We start from the raw sequence: 18,478 nt of genomic DNA, 5'->3' as shown, positions 1-18,478 counted from the left end.
ATTTTCTCATGAAATGGGAAATGAATTTATTTTACATTTAAAAAAAATGTTAATGTTTATTATTTATTTTTGAGAGAGAGGGACAGACAGGCAGACAGACAGAGCACGAGCAGGGAAGGGGCAGAGAGAGAGGGAGACACAGAATCTGAAGCGGGCTCCAGGCTCTGAGCTGTTTTGCCCTTATAAAGACGCTGTATTGTTTTATGGCCTCACTTCTGCATGTTACCAGGAGTCACTGAGGCCCCCGTTGCACGGAGACGTGTGGCTCGAAGGGCCTGCTGGGGTTCCCTTTCCCTCTCGTTGTGTATGTCTTCTAGCTGGATGGATGCTGGTTCCCCAGCCCAGCCCCTGCCTTTGGCCCTCAGTCTCCTTTTCAGTTCAGAATGAGCCCCGCACGTATGCCCCAGACGGACAAACCAACATCCTCTTCCAAATGGGTGCCCTTGGTGCCAACATAAGGGAAAAAAGACGAAAGGGTCCTTTACTTACTCCGCTTCGCAGCCAAGTTAGAAACTACAGATTATTCGCTCACTCTTGACAGTAATCACACGAGTACAGACCTTTGTGCCCTGGAGCACAGTGAGGTCAGGCCAACACCTGACTCAACGCTTTTATTTCCCTTGCTCTGCGCCCTGATGTCGTTGGACGCGCGAACGCATCCGTCAGCTCTGGCCGCCACACAGCACCGCAGACTGGGGGGTCTGAACCAACAGACGCTCACTGTCTCCCAGTTTCGGGGGCTGGGAGTCTGAGATTAAGGTATCCGAGGGGTTGCATTCTTCTGAAGCCTCTCCTCTTGGCTTGCAGGTGGCAATCTTCCAGCGGTCTCCCGTCTGTACCCGTCAGGACACCGGTCGTGTCAGATAAGGGCCCATCCACTTGCCTCATTTTAACGTCATTACCTCTTCCAAGGGCCTTTCTCCAGATACTGTCATATTCTGAGGGACAGAGGGTTAGGACTCGGACATGGGGGGTGAAGGGAACACCGTTCAGCCTATAACAACGGAACTGGTGCTCATTCACCCAGAGGATCCTGAAGTGTAGGGAAAGTTTTGAAAGGAGTAGAGACTTACTTAAACTGAGTAACACAGGCAGACGGTTCGAGGCTTCCCGATTCCTACAGAGCGAATGCCTCTGACTGCCACAGTCCTAGAAATGAAGGTAGCTTACAGAGAGACAAATTCAGTGTGGAGTCTGAAACTTCCTAACCGGCCAAACACGGGAGGTGTGTTAGATTTACAAAGCCGGAAACTTGAGAACTCGGGGGATTCGGGATCTGGTATCTACACTTCCTTCAATGCCGCCTCCCACTGGTAGTAGTTAGATACCCTCGGAGGATGGCACCCAGTGGGTGGTGGGAGTCTGTTCCAGGGAAAGCAAGCCCTTTTTCCGCGTGTTGCCTTCTCCTTCCCACCACGAAATGCTTTCGTACGGAAAAGCCCATTTCCGTGGGCTGGTGAGGGGCACAGGCAGCCACTGAACCCCGGTTCCAACAGTCACCTTTGCCTCTTTAAGCTTAACCCCTACATTTGAGCAGAGCTCAAACCCACACATGACTGAGCTCACGAACCCTAGAGCTCTCGTTCCAGATACTGGGGGGAAAAGCAGAGCTGGGCACGCTCCTGGTCTGCGCATGTGCACGTAAACCCAGCCGGCCGCCGAGGCACAGCCACAGTGAAGAACGGCACAAGGAGAGGTCACGGGTCAAATCAAGTCACCGGAGCTTCGCCTTGAGAGTGTTTGCTTTTGTCTGATTTCAACCATCCAGATCCCGCAGGCTTGGGTCACGGATAGACTTGAAACCGCGGGCGGGGAAGAAACTTCACCGAGTGAGTAGACACACAATGCGTCTATTTAGGGACCAAGTTTCTCTCCCCTCCCCCGTGCAGAGTCAGGTCATGAGGTAACCAGTTTTTCCAGGGAAAGATTTTTTTTTTTCTTCCTGTCTTTATAGGGGAGTGACAAATACTATTTACTAAAGGAAAGAAGAGAGAGAGAGAGTGAGCTTGTGTCCTCACCACAAAATAACAACCCTGTAGATCACACTAACTGAAGACTCCACATCTTATAAACACAGCACGCTGCATTACTCAGCGCTGAGTTATTATGTTTCATTGCAGAGAGCAGCCGACTCCGAATATATTAATGATTCATGCTTGCCTTGGCAGAACATAATGTATACTAATCACACAGAACCAGGGTACAAGAGCACTTTAAATGCATTTGTCCAGTTAATAGTTCGACTTAATCTGATATTTCACTGGGTCACCGACCTTTTCATTGTAGGTAATGTACAGAGGAAAATGTATGGTCGACACCGTGGTGAATCGACGGAGGGCTTTCTGGTTACCAAGCAACGTGCTCCTTAAGCTCTACGTCTGCATAATTCTGCCCAGACTTCTGTTCCTCGCGGCCGTTGAACTGAAGTGTGGCTCGGCGAGCTTGTGCGTGTGCGTGTGCGTGTGTGTGCGCCTGTGTGTGTTTTGGGGAGGGGAAGACACCACAGGCACAAAGTAGCTCATTGAGGCTGCTTTTTATAAGCATTAAGCAATAAGCTTCCATTATAAACAACCGTGCCAGAGTTAATACTCAATAAACAGTATGGTTTATAAGCAATTAGGGACCCAGATCTCAAAAATAAGACAGTTCAGCAGAATGAGAGCAGCTACCCTAACAATGCTTAGTCAGATACGTGGCTTGTTAAAAGTGTCATAATTCTCCTTTAAAAAGCAATTAACAGTTTGGTGTATTTGGGTCCGCCAGGCACAGTCTCTTAATCAAACGTGAACACAATCAAAGAGGCACTTCCCAGCTTTATGTAATGGACAGCCGCGTACCCAGAAAGCACAGTTGAAAAATTAAAGGGCAAATTGACGTTCCCTCCTGTCTGTTGATCAGACGGAGAGTCTGTTGAAGACATCAAGACGGGTCTGATAAATGCATTTTGTCGGGTTTTCAAAGAAAGCCAGCCCGCTACACTATTTACTCTATTTTCCCAATGTCTTTGTACTTCTTGGTAACGTTGCAGGTTGACAAAAATCTGTTTTCCAGTTCCGTCTTGAAATCGTGGCGGGTGATTGGAGACGCAACGCGCGATTGCTGTGTGTTGTCTTTCACGACCATGAACGCAAATCCGTACTTCTTACCCTCTGCAGCCGCTGGGATTGTTTGGAGGTATTTTATAATTGGATTGGAAACTAAGTTAGAGATTTCCTTGACCTGCTGTATTGGAGGCTAATGCACCGTATTTTTAAATACACTTCTGAATGAGGTAAGCTTCCAACGCCATGCTGAGGTGCTGGGAAACTGGGCAGAGACGAATGGGTTGCCTTCCTTCCAGGGACTCACCATCCAAGACAGATTTATAATCAACGACACGTTTCCTTTTAAAGCACCATGAAATGAGCGTATCGTAGATCGATACTATTGGCATTCTAAAATCACTTATTTGACCCTTTTATCCAAAATATATATATATATTTTAAGTCAAGGATGGAGGGAAATGTGCAGGAAGACGAGGGAAAATATAGTATGCAAATGTAGTTGGTGGAAACGTCAAATTGAACACCGAATTTGAGACTTGGTTCATCTACCCTCCTTTCTCCCCGGCGTTAGGCATTTTAGAATGTTGTTCCAGGAGGCTAGCTGTTGAAATTCCTGCATTTTATGACTGGACCCCTTTCTATCCAGCTGAACGTGTGGATAATAGAACATCAGCGTGTTCATACTTGTCAGCTCTGGGGACTCCGGGTTTGTCTGTGAGGCCACCAAACAGGATGGATAATTTCTAGTGGTCAGCGTCTCCCAATCGGTGATTTAACAGATCGCTCAACCCTGAAAATTTTGTGTATGCAGGTTTAGGGAAGAGAAATTAATATGAGGCAAAGCAATAACTGAGCGGGGGGGGAATGAGGTCTAAGGACTTCTTTAACAGACAGATAGAAATGTGCAGGCTGAAGACCAAATTTTGAATGAACCAAATTTTGGAAAAACTTCCAAACCAATCGTTCAAGACGCAGAGTTAGTTCTCAGAGTCGGGATTTGAGTGCTATCAAGCGTGGGCTGAGAAAACTCTGTTTCCCTCCCCATGGGAAGTTTAGAAGGCCACTGTGCCAACATCATGCAGTCTCCAGCTGCAAAAGTATATACATGGTCCCTAAGCTCACCATTGTGCGTTTTTTTCCTTCCGCAGCTCTTCCCTAAGTCTTTTGTACCCTGCACGCCCCAGGCGTTATTCTCCACATAGGGGGGAGGGCGTCTCACTGCCCTTTGCTTCATTTTCTCCTCCTCCTCTGTACCCACTCCCTAATTCTGAGCACGCAACGGGAAGACCAGCTGTGAGGGAGTATCCCTCAGCGTTGGAGAGAAGATGCATGTGTGCGGAATCCTGAGGGATCATTCAGGAGTGCAAAATTTCCTCTCTCGTTAGCAGTGTAGAGGGTGAGCCGGAGTCTGGGGAAATATATGGTGGTAGAACTCGATCCACAGAATGGAGTACAGCGTATGCTTCTTCTCCAAACAGCTCCTTATAAATGCACCTGTTTATGTAAGGTTGCACAGTTAGAAATGCATTCCTTTGGCAGTAGGATATGGCAGGAGGATCTCCATGAAGCCACAGTCAGCCACTCACTGTAATTAGGCAGATCGAGTCCTCTGCAGTATACCGAGGGTGGACTGATCGGGAGTTCCCAGGGGCTGGTGCAGAGACCCAGAGTAGAGATGCTTCTCCTCGATCCGGGAGGGGATTTGGATAAAGGAACAGTGTGAAGAAGCCGCAGGGATCCGAAACGGGATGTGGGGCAATGCTGAATGCAGTCCGTACTCAGTGAACAAGTTTATCTAGGGTTTTCCCTGCTAGCCAGCTCCCCCTTCCAGAAAGTGCAGAGCAGAGTTACCACCCCCTGTGCTGCTTCCTCCCTAGCTGACTTTTTTTCCTTGGAGTCAGCTTAGTCCTAGTGGACACTGAATTCTCAGCGGGGTGGGTGGCGGGATTTATCGAAGTGAGAAGCACAGTAATACGTATTGACAGTGGCAATGAAGAGGTCAATATTGACCTCCGGGGACAGTAAATCCTGACATTCGCTGAACCACGACGTCGATATTCTGAGGGTGGTGTCAGATGTGCCCTGGATGTGCTCCCCAGAAGAAGCTGGAAACACCTTTTCAGTGAGTATGTGCCTATAGCTTGGCTGTTTCACGTTCACGCTAACTGTGTAACGTGTGCAGGAACGGAGAGTTTTGGGGAAATGGCGTTGCTGCTTTTTTTATTTTTGGAAAGATAAAGACACTATTGCCTATCAGAAACACATCTGTCTTTTAATTTTAATTTTTTAAAATATTTTTTAATGTGGAGTGCCTGGGTGGCTCAGTCGGTGAAGCGTCCGACTTCGGCTCAGGTCACGATCTCACGGTTCGTGGGTTCGAGCCCCGCGTCGGGCTCTGTGCTGACCGCTCGGAGCCTGGAGCCTGGAGCCTGCTTCCGATTCCGCGTCTCCCTCTCTCGCTGCCCCTCCCCCGCTGGCGCTCTGTCTCTCTCTCTCCAAAAATAAACATTGAAAAAAAATTTGAAAATATTTTTAATGTTTACTTATTTTAAGAGAGGGGGAGGAGCAGCGAGAGAGGGAGAGAGAGAATCCCAAGCAGGCTCTGCACTGTCAGCACAGAGCCGAACGTGGGGCTCAAACCCACAAACCTCGAGATCGTGACCTGAGCCGAAATCGGGTCAGATGCTCAACCGACTGAGCCACCCAGTGACTAGTTAATTTTAATTTTTGACTGTGACGTCCTTCTTCTACGCAACACACAGGGAACAGGCGGGAGAAGCAGGAGGGAATGGCTGATCGGATCCGTGTGTGCACCAAGCTGTCCACGGCTCCGGCTGCCGAGGCCCCGTTACTCTCCCAAGCAGCGATGCACGTTCACGCATTGATTTTCCATCTATCTTCTTTAAATGAAGCTTTCCTTCCCCCGATGAAGTATTAAGCCATTGAATAAAAACCAACATCAGAGAGAGTCTGTTAAAAAGAAACCTTCCCTGCCAGTCTTGGGTTTCACATAAATGGAATATTGTTGTTCTTTTTGCGAGAGCAGTGCCTCGGCCCCCCGTGCATGTCCACGCTGAGGCACCAGCGTGACAGTCACAGCGTGACTTCCCCTGTGCTCTCTGGCCGTGGACGCAGCCTCGTGTTTCACAATTACTGATAAGGCTTTGAAAAACGAACGCCACGCGTGTGACAAATTCATATTCAGTAGAAGTGACTGGCACTCATTTCTCTCCCGAGAGCAGGTTATGATGGGGGAAAGGGGACAGGGGACCTTATGCTTTGGGCACCTGCAGGGAGATCGTGGCAAAGACCTGAGCAGGGGAAAGCCAAGTTTCACCTGGAGGGCTTGCAAATGCATTTCGAGCAATGATTGTACTTCAGACACTGTGTAAGGACCTGGCATGGGTTCTTAATGCCCATTTCACAGGTGGAGGGATAGAGGCAGAGGAGATGAGTAAGTTGTCCAAAGTAACAAGGCTAAGCTGGGGAGCTGGGCAAGCCCAGGTCATCTGAGCGAGAGCCACGTTCTTCACGGAAGGTTCTGAAACTCAGCTCTGTCTTGCCTTCTCCCTAAAGAAGGTGGACCCATTGCAATTTGATCTCACCCTTGTTGGCCCATGTGCAGCCCTGTGCTGATGACTTGAGTCCAAGTGGACAGAAGAACAGGCTCCAAGCTCAGGAGAGGTGCTCGGGCTCCTGGCCATGTCGTGGGGTTGGTTCCCAACTTGGACGGGATGTCCTCCTCCTCTCCTCCCCGTGCCCACCTCCCCGCTTTAAATTGGTCATGTTGGCGAAAGGGGTCGGGACCACTGCTCTCTAGATTCTTGTTCACTTCAGATCTGAGTCCAACCTTGGTGCTTTCTTCTGAGCTTGGGACCTTGGGTTTATCCTGAAGTAAGGCAAATGCTGCAGAGAGAAGAGAATTGGCCGGGCTCCTAGCGTCCTCCCTGGAAACACGGCCCCACCAGGGGGCTTCCTTTGCCCGTTAGGTTTGGGAATCTCTTGGTGGGCCCTGTCAGTCTGGAAGGCTCTTCGACAGGGATGAGAAGAAGAATGTGGGGCCGGCGATATAGTTAAACAGCACTCGTTAGGCGTTCAAACACCTCTTTACGTGCGCCCCTGGTGAGTAACAATTTTCGGTTCTAGAAGGGTCTCACATGGTTTCCTTCCATCCTCTCACAGCTCAAATTGTAAAAGTCCCTTCCTTGTAGCGTGGCAGGGGTGAAGGTGGCCTCACTCTTCTGTAGTGATCTGTAAGAGTGAAGCCATTCGAGGGATTCCAGAGCCTTCTACCAATTCAGTGTGCATCAAAAAGAAAACCATAAGCTCAGACTCTTGGATTCAGAAGGAGAATGTTAGTGCCATGGGGGTGTCAGTGAGGGCTTTCCTCCCTTATTTGCAGAGCTTCTAAAGCCAGAGATTGTCGGGGCGCCTGGGGGGGTGCCCAGTCGGTTAAGCGTCCGACTTCAGCTCAGGTCAGGATCTCATGGTTCGTGGGTGCAAGCCCCGCATCGGGCTCTGTGCTGACAGCTCGGAGCCTGGAGCCTGCTTCCCATTCCGTGTCTCCCTCTCTCTCTGCCCCTCCCCCACTCACACTCTGTCTCTCAAAAATAAATAAAATCGTTAAAAAAAAAAAAAAGGAAGAAATTAAAGTCAGAGATCGTCCCAGAGGGAAATTCTGTGTTAAGAAACCTGTAACATGCAACCCGAGGACGCGGCTATGATGACCCAGACATTGTCTAAAGACTCTTCTTCCCGTCGTGTCCCACTCCCAGACCCTCGTGACCCTGGTTCGCCAGCCTGCTGGGTATAAGGTCTTAGGCTCAGCGCGTGTGACTGCAAAACAGCCCTACAGATACCTTGCCTGTTTGATAACTAATGCGAAACCAGATGTAAGATTTAAAATCCAGTCGCAGCCCAGACGTACGTCAAGGGATGACGGGAGAAGCCAGACGTGGTCTATGCGTAGGCGGAACACGATGGGGCCTTAACGAAGGAGGAAATCTTGCCGCTTGCTGTAACACGGCTGACCCTGGAGGACATCGCGCCTAGGGGGATGAGTCATTCACAGGAGGACACGCAACACCCGAGTCCACTCAGCTGAGGCACCCTCGCACTGTCAAATCACAGACCCAGCCAGGAGCATGGTGGTTGCCAGAGGCTGGAGGAGGGGAGAGTGTGAACCCCTGGTTATTGGGCACAGGGTTTCAGATTCGCAAGAGGCTCGGGTTCTGGAGACGTGTTGCACCACCCGCATTACGGTTAATGCCAGGCCACGGACACTTACCAATGGTTAACACGGTGGATGTTGTATTGTGTGTTCTTTACCACAATAAGACATGATTACAGTGCATGTTCGCTCCTCTTCTACCGGGGAACGTGCTCTTGAAATACTGAGCAGAAGAAGCGAGACGCAGCGAAGCAGAGAAAGCTCACTTATTTTCGTATTATTTTCCCTATGACAGAGGTCACGTTGGGGAAGGTGGGTTTGAGGATAAGGTTCTTGACTGTGGATTCTTTCCAGAAGCAGGGACGAAATGATGAGATGGATTACCCCGCTTCTAGACCCGGAAGGTTAGGGACCCACCGGAAGGTTAGGGACCCACCGGACGGGGGTGACCTTTGATGGGCACTCCCTCGAGCACACCAGGCCTGCGGAAGCCCACGACGGGCGCTGCCTCCTTTCGCCCCCGGCTCCGGGGTCGCGAGCGTTCACGTCCAGATTGGAGAGCTGAGGCTCGCGGAGGGACGGAAGGAACTTGCCCCTGGCTGGTAACTGCAGGCCTGCATCCCAACCGCAAGTTCTTCGACGCGATTATTTACTGCGCCATGAACTGCCTCTTGAAAGGTTAACTTTGATTAATCTCGCCCCTCGTGCATGCCCGTTGGTTCAACGGCTCCGGGGCCATCTCTCCTGCTATCAGCCCGCATCCACTTCTCCAGCTCATTAACAAAGATATAATAAGGAATTCCTGTCTGTCCCCGGGGCACAGACCTACACCAGGCTCCTGACATTTCCCTGGCTGACAGATTTCTAACAAACTTGCGTTAATTAGGGATATTCCAGATCACCCCCTGGATGCTCTGTACTGAAAAATCCCCTGGAGCACACCAGACCTACCCATTTTTGCCTCGTCTGGAATTCACCTTTGCCTCTTTTGGCAAGGCCCAGATACCCTTCGCCCGCCGTCTGTCTTCTGTCCCCCGGCCCGCTCCCTTCTAATTGTGGCAATATTTCTGAGACCAGATCCGTAAGCTCATTTCCTCCCTTCGGCTCTCCATCGCAGGTGCTTGGCGAGCTAGAGTCCCTGAAAGAGTGGCACGTATATCTTCTCCTCTGTTGCCTTCCTCTTCCTTTTCAAGGACGCTCACCCATTTTTCTGATGGGAAAACCAAGGACCTAGGAGTTGAGTGGTTCTTTGCCAGTTGTTAACGTTGCATTCATTTTCTTAAGCAATGGCCTTGTGTCTGGTCCATTTTATTCCTCGACTTTGATTATTATTTTTTAATGTGCTTTCTGTTCTTTGTTCCTGCCATTTTTCACGAACCTGAGCTCCTTCTGGCCCGTGGCCTCTCAGACGCTACTCTCAGAGGTCGCGGTGTCTGGTGTATTCCTTGCGCGGTGGTTGGGTGTGAGCGGATATGACTTCCTTTGCGTCCTGAGCCGTGAAGCTGCTAGCAAGGTAGGTCAAGTGTAGGTGTACGCCAGGACTGGTAAAATGAATGTGGTGCGATGTTGAGAGTTGAGGCCTCCCTGGCACTTCTGGTGTCTTTGTGCTCCTTGAGGCCAGATTTGGAGAGCATCTCGGTTCTCCGGCTGCCTAGGTGATCGGTCCCAGCTGACAATCCCCCCCGCCCCCCCAACCGGGTCTTGGGAGCCGTGGCCGTGGCTTTGACCTGCTCGCCACATATTGACCAATGGAATCCTTGGCCGCAGATCGTAAGGGATCTGCTGATAAGCCGGTGATGCAGTAATTCATCTGCGTGTGAATTGATGAAAAATTCAAAATGTCCAACTATACACCTTAGAGGATTTCAGACGCTAACCGCAGTCCCATTATGTAGAAAGCTGGAAGTCGTATGAATCCTAATCAAGCGATAGTCCTTCGGCCCTTGGTCAGACTCCCAGAGCAATAATTTATAAGCAGTAAAATCAATACTTTGTCAAATTGGTTGATGCTTCTCCAAATCTACAGGGGAGAAAACGAACAAACAAACGCCCGTTCGCTCTAGTGGAGGGACAGACGTGGAAGCAGAGAAATCACAGGAGAATCTGTTGTTTGCTGCAACTCGGACCGACTCAGAGCCCCAAGCCCGCCGGGCTGGCAGCGGGTCCCCCTCTCCCAGACATGTGTTCAGAAGGCAGCACTACCAAGTAATGCGTGTGATGGGATTATTATTTTTTTTTTAATTTTTTTTTTTAACATTTATTTATTTTTGAGACAGAGAGAGACAGAGCATGAACGGGGGAGGGGCAGAGAGAGAGGGAGACACAGAATCGGAAGCAGGCTCCAGGCTCTGAGCCATCAGCCCAGAGCCCGATGCGGGGCTCGAACTCACGGACTGCGAGATCGTGACCTGAGCTGAAGTCGGACGCTCAACCGACTGAGCCACCCAGGCGCCCCAAGGGATTATTTTTAATTCCAGTGGCAAATTTTGCTCCTTGGCTTATTCACTGACCCTGCAATGTGACAATGAATCTATTGTAAACTCACTTGGGTTCTGAAGAAATTAATAATTAATATCATGAGAGATCCAATACGATGTGATGGCAGAAGGTAATCCATTCTTCTACCTTGCTTTTCTCCCCTCCCCCCCTGCTTCCTGTACCGTCTCAAGACTAAATTTCATCTTTATCCAGGTAACATGTGGACATTGTTGGAGGAATCCGGTACCCGTAGTTCTGAGAGACTTCTATTGAAAAATGGCTTGTGTTAGCATGCGCAAGAGACAGAACCTGGCGAAACGCGTGGGTGTGGGTGGTTTCATTGGGAGGTGCTTCCCAGGAGCACTGACTGAGGAGCTGGAAAGTGGGAAAGGAAGGGGAGGGAGGGAGCCCGTCGGGGAGCGGTGATGTGCAGGACAACTCTGTATGAAGCTGGGGTTTAACCCCACCAGGCGGCTCTGGGGTTGGGGTAGGACACGCCTCGGGGTTGACCCACCCGAGGGCTGAAGGGTTTGGAATATTCACCTTCCACTTCCCACCTGTGATTGGTGTGAGGGGCTCTGGGAGCATCAGGCCCTCGGCTCTTCACCTGTCCCGGTGCAGGCTGAGCCCGCGGGGGAAGAGGCCCCAACCTTCCAGCAGGTGCAGGGAGCAGGGGGGCACAGCCGTCTCCTGAGAGCCCTGACACAGCTCTCTGGTGTCCCTCATCGTCCTCACCCCGTCCCCATGATAAGAAGCCGCTTCCAACGTTTTAGTTTTTCTAATTGCCTCTATATTTCCCGGTCACGCACATACACTACTGTTCGTTCATTTATGATTTTAGATAACATCTTGCCTTTTTGATCATTTGAAGGTCTCGCTCTCTTCACCCGTCACCCCGCCCCTGGTTTCTCTTCCTCCGTCTTCTCCTGTGTCAAACGGTGGCTATGTCAGTCAACGGGAGGACACCGTGTAAGGATTTCCACTAATGAGTCAAGAAGCATCTTACGCTACTTTGTTATTGTTGGAAGTGTGGCCTCATTTTTCCACTTGCCGAGTTTCCTATGCACGTATCACTAACTCTTTCCAGATGCTCTGACACATGTGGCACATGCCTACTAATGACCTTGCCAGATGCTTGCGGACGCTTCCAGACAATCCATCGGTTCCATCCTGCTGCCCACTGGGGGTGTCCTCTGTGCTCCCCCTCTTCTGTCCCGGTTTGCTTTCGAAGCCTGGCACAGAGCTGAGTCGCCATCCTGGAGCCTGTTGTCTCCGTCCTAGGCCTTCCTCTTTCTTAGTCCCTAGTTGAGGCAAAACATGCCATCGTGAGGAAGCAGGCAAGACTGCTTTGTTCCCTGGAACAGCTCCTCTGCAGGCCGCCTTTTCTGCAGAGTGTCTGGGAGCAAAGTGAGCGGCTGAGGCCAGAGTCCTCAACCTCCAAGCGTGTCACTTCACGTGTGGTTTCGGCCTAATGCTGCTGCCGGCTGTGCCTGGTGTCCCCAGGTCCCAAGTGTATTTCATTCATTCATTCATTCACTCATGCATTCATTCGGACAGGAACCCTCTTGTCTGCTGCTGCAGAGAGGGAGGGGTGCTGCCTGGCTGCAGGGGTTGGGGTGAGCAGTACTGAAGGGGGGTCCCCACCCGTACCGTGTACGGATTTGAGACAGGACCGGGCCGTTGTCGGCTTACCCCGATTTTCCCTGTTCGTGCTACCCTCTCAGCACGTCCGTACCGCGAGGGGAGATGTGTCACTTCTCATAAACGTCGCCCCTTTGCAGGCACCCTACTGTCTGTACCCCGCACGTCTCAGCACCCCCAGCTCAGTGACTTTCGACAAATGCTTATACCCGTGTCTCTGAGACTTCGTCCAAGAATATTTCCTCCTCTGTTCAACACTCTTATTGCGAAGGGGTCCTGCCCCCCTCAACCCTGAGACGTGATCGGCACAGTGCCGCCTTTGTACAGGTGGAAACGCTGGAGCGGAAAGGCGAAAGGCTCTTGAAGACAGGCGTTTGGGAGCCTGCAAGTATTGAGGACTTTGGGGAAAATGCAAGCTTCCACTAGATGCAGCCCTCCCGTCCAACAACGTCCACCAAAATCTTGTCGCCGAGTCTTGCCAATGTATGGAAACCTCATCAGAAATGGGATCCCTGGATTCACATATTAACGGGACTGGGAAAAGGTGCAGTGGAACCAGACCGAAACCCTATCAGCCTGCACCTCTTCCCGTTTCTGACCTGGAGCCTCCGAGATCTCACTGATCCGCTGCTTTGACCTGTCAGGAGGGGCTGTCATTTTCCCCGAGAACGCCTCCCGTCACCTTGCAACCCCGCAGCCTGCCATCGTGTCGCCCGCGGGTCAGCGCGGTCTCCGCATCCAGGCTCCGGTCTAAACTGCACACTCCTGCGAATCTCACCCGATAGTCCACAAAAAGACCAGCTTCCTCCCCCGCCAGTGTTCCGGTCGTCACTCAGGCTAAAAACCTGGGTGTCACGTAAAAACGTCCCCCTTTCTACATCCAGCTTATCGGTCACTCCTGTTGACCCTTCTCGACACGTACAGCCAGGATGCGACAGTTTCTCAGCTGATCCGCGGATATCACCGGAGTCCGAGCCACCTTCCCGGGCCTGGTCTATGACCACATCCTAACTGGATGCTCTCATCCCCCACCTGCTCTTTCCCGTCTGCGCCCCGTGCAGCAGCCAGAAGGGTCCTTGGGAAACGCCTTCCCATCACCTGGGGCAAAAGCCTGAGTCTTCACGATGGTCTGACAGCCTGTCAGACCTTCTTTTATGTTGTTTAAGCTTATTTATTTATTTGAGAGAGAGAGTGCATGGGGGAGGGGCTGAGAGAGGGAGAGAGAGAGAGAGAGAGAGAGAGAGAGAGAGAATCCCAAGCAGGCTCCACGCCATCAGCACAGAGCCTGACATGGGGCTCGTACTCACGGACCCCGATCATGACCTGAGCTGAAACCAAGAGTCAGACGCTTAACCGACCGACCCAGCGGCCCAGGCGCCCCTGCCCCTCCCCCATCAGTCCTTCTTCACCCGCCCCTGCGGTCCGTATGCCACCTCCCTGGGCACACCTGCACAGGCCTACCTCGTGCTCACTGTTGCCCCTGCTTGGAAGGATTTACTTTAGGTTTGCATCAGGCTGGCTTTCTTGCTTCACTCCAGTGTCTGCTCGGTGCTTGCCTTGACCTCCACCTGTTTAAAACCCTCACCCTCTCTCCCTTCCTCATGCTGCTCGGGTTTTCTTCCCAGGACTCATCATCCTGGCTAGTTTTACACACACACACACACACACACACACACACACACACACTCTTACTGGTGTACTGTCTTCTTCCTCCACTAGAATTGAAGTTGATGCGGAGGGCTCTCTCGGTACTGTCTACTCCAGGTCCCCCAGCACCTCGAATAGCTGTGTGCATGTGGCAGGCATACAGCAGGTGCTTGATAAATGCATCGAGGAGCTCCTCTTTTTGGCGTATTGCTTTGCCATGCTTCATCCCGCACAGAGCTGCCGGGTCTCACCCCATGCTTGCTCCCTGGGACTTACGTGTTTCTGCCTGTTTTCCGGGCGTTTTGTGAGTGTGCTCCTTCTTACCGGTCCGGCTTGTGTCCCACTCTTGGAGTCCTCTGGTCCAGCCACTGGCCGTCGCACACACCTTGACTGGCACTTACCCTCCTGAATAACGGAGCTGCCTTTCCCAAAAGCTTTGCTCCTTTTCAAAGTTCCCCACAAAATTAAAAATGGAATTGCCATATGATCCAGCAATCCCTGGAAATATGCCCCAAAGGATTGAAAACAGATCTCGAGGAGATCCTTGACCACCTGTGTTCATAGCAGCATTAATCACAATAGCCAAGAGGTGGGAATAACCTGAATGCTCGCTGACACATGGATGGAGGAAGAAAGTGTGGTCTATACGTACACGCATATTGTTGAGCCTTAAAAAAGGAAGGATATCCTGCCACGTGCTGAAGCATGGATGAACCTGGAAGACGTGACGCTGAGTGAAATGTGCCAGCCACAGTAGGACAAATATTGTGGGATTCCACTTACGCCAGGTGTCCGAAGTAATCGTATTCAGGGGCGCCGGGGCGGCTCAGTCGGTTGAACATCTGTCTTTTGATTTCGGCTCTGGTCATGATGCCAGGGTCATGGGATCCAGCCCTGTGTCAGGCTCTGCGCTCAGTGTGGAGCCTGTTTGGGATTCTCTCTCTCTCCCCCTCTCTCTCTCTGCCCCTCCCCCACTCTCTCTGTCTCTTTGTCTCTGTCCCTGTCTCTCAAAAAAAAAAAAAAAAAACAACTTTATAAGAGCACCTGGGTGGATCAACTCTTGATTTCAGCTCAGGTCATGATCTCACAGTTTGGTTCATGGGATTGAGCCCACGTCAGGCTCTGTGCAGTGAGGAGTCTGCTCGGGATTCTCTCCCTCCCTCTCTCTCTCTCTGCTCCTCCCCCAGCTCTCTCTCTTTCTCTCTCTCTCTCAAAATAAATAAACTTCAGAAAATATTTAAAAAATAAAGTAGTCCTATTCGTAGAGACAAAAATTAGATTGGTGGTTGCCAGGGGCTGGGCAGACGGAAAAGGAGAGCTGGTCAGGATAGCCCAGGGTAGTATAAACTATATATATTAAACTATAGTATAGTTTCCGTTTTGTAAGATGGAAAGTTATAGAGTTCTATTGCACAGCAAGATGCATACGGTTACCACGACTGCTGTACCGTACCCTTAAAAATGGTTAAGATGAGAAATTATGTTTTATGCGTTTTTTTTTTTATCACACACACACAAAAAAAACAGATTTGGCCTTTTCCTTCCCAATTGTTACTTATCTTTACAGTTTCAGCCCAGATGTTCCCAGATCGCTCCCACCCGCCATGTTCTTTCTCCTCCCCAGACTCTTACTACGTCTCATTCTTGGACATCCAGTGCCTCACTGAATTTTGCTCCACTCGTTTTATGAATTTGGATAACTTTCCCCAGGGAGACGCCCGCCTCAGGCCCTGTGTTTTTGTAATCTGAGCCGCGTAGACACCAACTGGGTTGTTACGTAACGATCTTTGATGGATGATAATCTGGGATAGATGCAATCCGGTCAGTGGTAATTCTCTTTTAAGATCTTTGGACAGAGTACATTTGTAACCATCCTGGATGGTCCTCACCTGTAGTGACTCTGCTTAATATTTCATTGGTCCTTAACTTTAGTAGCAAGTTGTTATAGAGACCAACCTTTGCTTTCCCTTCTATATATCTCTACGTGCCCTTTGCACTCACTACTATTTTTTAAAATCCTTACAAATATTTGGACACTTCTGTGCAAACACCCATTTAGAAATCAACCTCTTGAACTTGAGGAGATTTTGACATTAACAAAATTAAATGATGTTTTCCTGAACTCTCGCTGCTCTTCTGTTCTCTTTCGACAATTCTATTCTAAACACAAATAATGTCACTTCAGGAAAGAGGCACTGACATTTTCCTGACTGAGGCACCTTTAATAATTTATTACCACCAAATATCCTGATATTGTTGAACTGAAAGATCAGAACATTTAGGGATATGTTTAGAGCTAACTCCTCGGTGAAATGAATCATTTATATTTTGTGCCATTTTCGAGAGAGAGAAGAAATGGCCCAAAGTCACAGCATAGGTATATGTATATTTCATATTTTTGCTGCACGCACATTAAAAATCATCAATATTTATTCCTCAGAAAACAAGGAGAAGGTAAGAGTTGATTGGCTGGTACTGAGGAAAATCACCTGTCTTTGGAGGGGTAAAGCAACCACAGACGGTGAATTCTATGTTGTTGGGAAGGTGGTAAATGAGGGTTTTCTCATGAATGTTTCTCCTGCTCACCAAGGTCACTGCCGCCACCTTGTACGTTTTATCAGACACTTTACATTACCTCCAGGATAGAAACTTTGGTTTTGCAACATTAAAACCCTCAGATAATGGTGGAAAACACTATACCCACAAGCCATACGTCTTGTGAACACAAGTGGACAAAATGTTTCAATATCTGGATCTCCTTTCCAACTTGCAAAATACCTTTCTGATCTGTATTTCTATATAGTGTGAGTTGGCTTAGGCTGCATCATCCCATGAGGTCTTTAAGGCTTTTGTTGATATTTTCATTGGCCTTAAGGTTTTAAGTCCCAGCTCGAGGGGATCCCTCTTGGACACTGTCACCCATCTGGACTGATCATAACCCAGCTGAGGAAGCCAAGGGTCTTTCAGAGACACCGCACCAATGTCTCAGGTCGACCAGGAGAAGGAAAAAAAAAAAATCCAAGTTTATGGTCCCGTAAGAAAAAAAGACTTTAAAATAGATGTATATGTTAAAACTCTATGTTGCAGATGAAAATGCTGCCAGTCAGAGTTGTGTGGTTTTTGCAATGCCGTGTGTGTGTGTGTGTGTGTGTGTGTGTGTGGTGAGAGGGAGTTGGTAGAATGATAGGCAGGTGCTGTTACAAAAATATCATAGAGAGATGGACAGACGTCAGCAAAATGGACCCCAGGACACGAGAAACTTTCGGCATCTCAAAAAAATCCATCCTGCTCTCCGGTGAGCTGCTGATCATTTAATGATATAATTGGTCATCCTTTGAGCTCTGGATGACTTTGCCTTGCCTAGTTCTAGTTGTGCAAAAAGAAACATTTACTGGGATCTAATGTGCATCTGGCACTGTCCTGGGTCCGAGACCACGTTGCCTCCGGTAATGGAGTTTCTGCTCTCAAGGTGGCAGATGAGGAAATAGATTCACTGTGCTGTGTGTTCTGTTTCCTCCTCCCAACCAAAACCACACGTATGAAAAATATTTTCCCCAAGTCTTTTGATGGATTTTTAGTTTTGTTTATGGCCCTTAGGTTTCTAAAAATTTATTAGCACCAAATCTCAGAAGCTGGTTCTACAACTGGGAGGCGTATATTCCTTCCCTCTTTGATCACGCGATTTGATTGTTCCTTAAAGGATTTCCTTTCCATCCTTAAGAGCTTTTTCTTAATTTTTTTTGTTCTGAGAGATGCCGATTGTATTGTGTATCTCAGATCTAAGAGAGAGTGAAGTGACATTCAGATTCCCAGTCCACTGAGGATTGTCTTCCTTCCATGGCCCAGTCTCCATGCATGCTTCCCACAGAATTACCACATCTGGACTCCCCTGTGCTCTTGATTTTTCTTCGGGTTTTTTGATTTGCTCATGACTTTGTCAGTTTACCAACCTCTGATTCTTTTCGTGGGGACTCTGTTCTGCCCTGTCCCTTGTAGCGATTGTTTAGGATTTATTCACCGATGGCGGCTACGTCATCATGACCACAGACTTCTCTTAGCACCCTTAATTCACCCGTTTTATAGGTGGAGTAAACTCAGTCCCAAAGCCTTCAGCGAGCACATAGGGGTCTTTATGCAGATTAAATTAAACAATATTTGTGCAACATCGAGCGCTATGTTAGTCCTTTATATCGTCTTTATATGACATGTTTCTGAATTCCAAGTCAACTTGGAATTGCTCAAAAGCATTCTCATGGGCCCCCTAAACTAGGGTCAAGGGATCTGTACTCACTGATAGGAAGAATTAAAGCATCAGGTTGTCTTTCTGGGATCTCAGTCTGGCTCCATCACTAAATAGATTTGTGACCTTGAGAAAGTTACTTAAAAAAAAAAGAAAAATCTCTCCGGGCCTCAGTTTCCCTGTCTGTAACTCCTGAGAGTAACTGCTCAACAAGGATAGTTTATAGAAACCTCCTTGCCAAGTGGCTGCCACACAATA

The sequence above is a fragment of the Acinonyx jubatus genome, chromosome B4, assembly GCF_027475565.1.
Source record: "Acinonyx jubatus isolate Ajub_Pintada_27869175 chromosome B4, VMU_Ajub_asm_v1.0, whole genome shotgun sequence".
In the NCBI taxonomy this organism is placed as follows: Eukaryota; Metazoa; Chordata; class Mammalia; order Carnivora; family Felidae; genus Acinonyx; species Acinonyx jubatus.
This window is presented reverse-complemented; position numbering follows the sequence as displayed.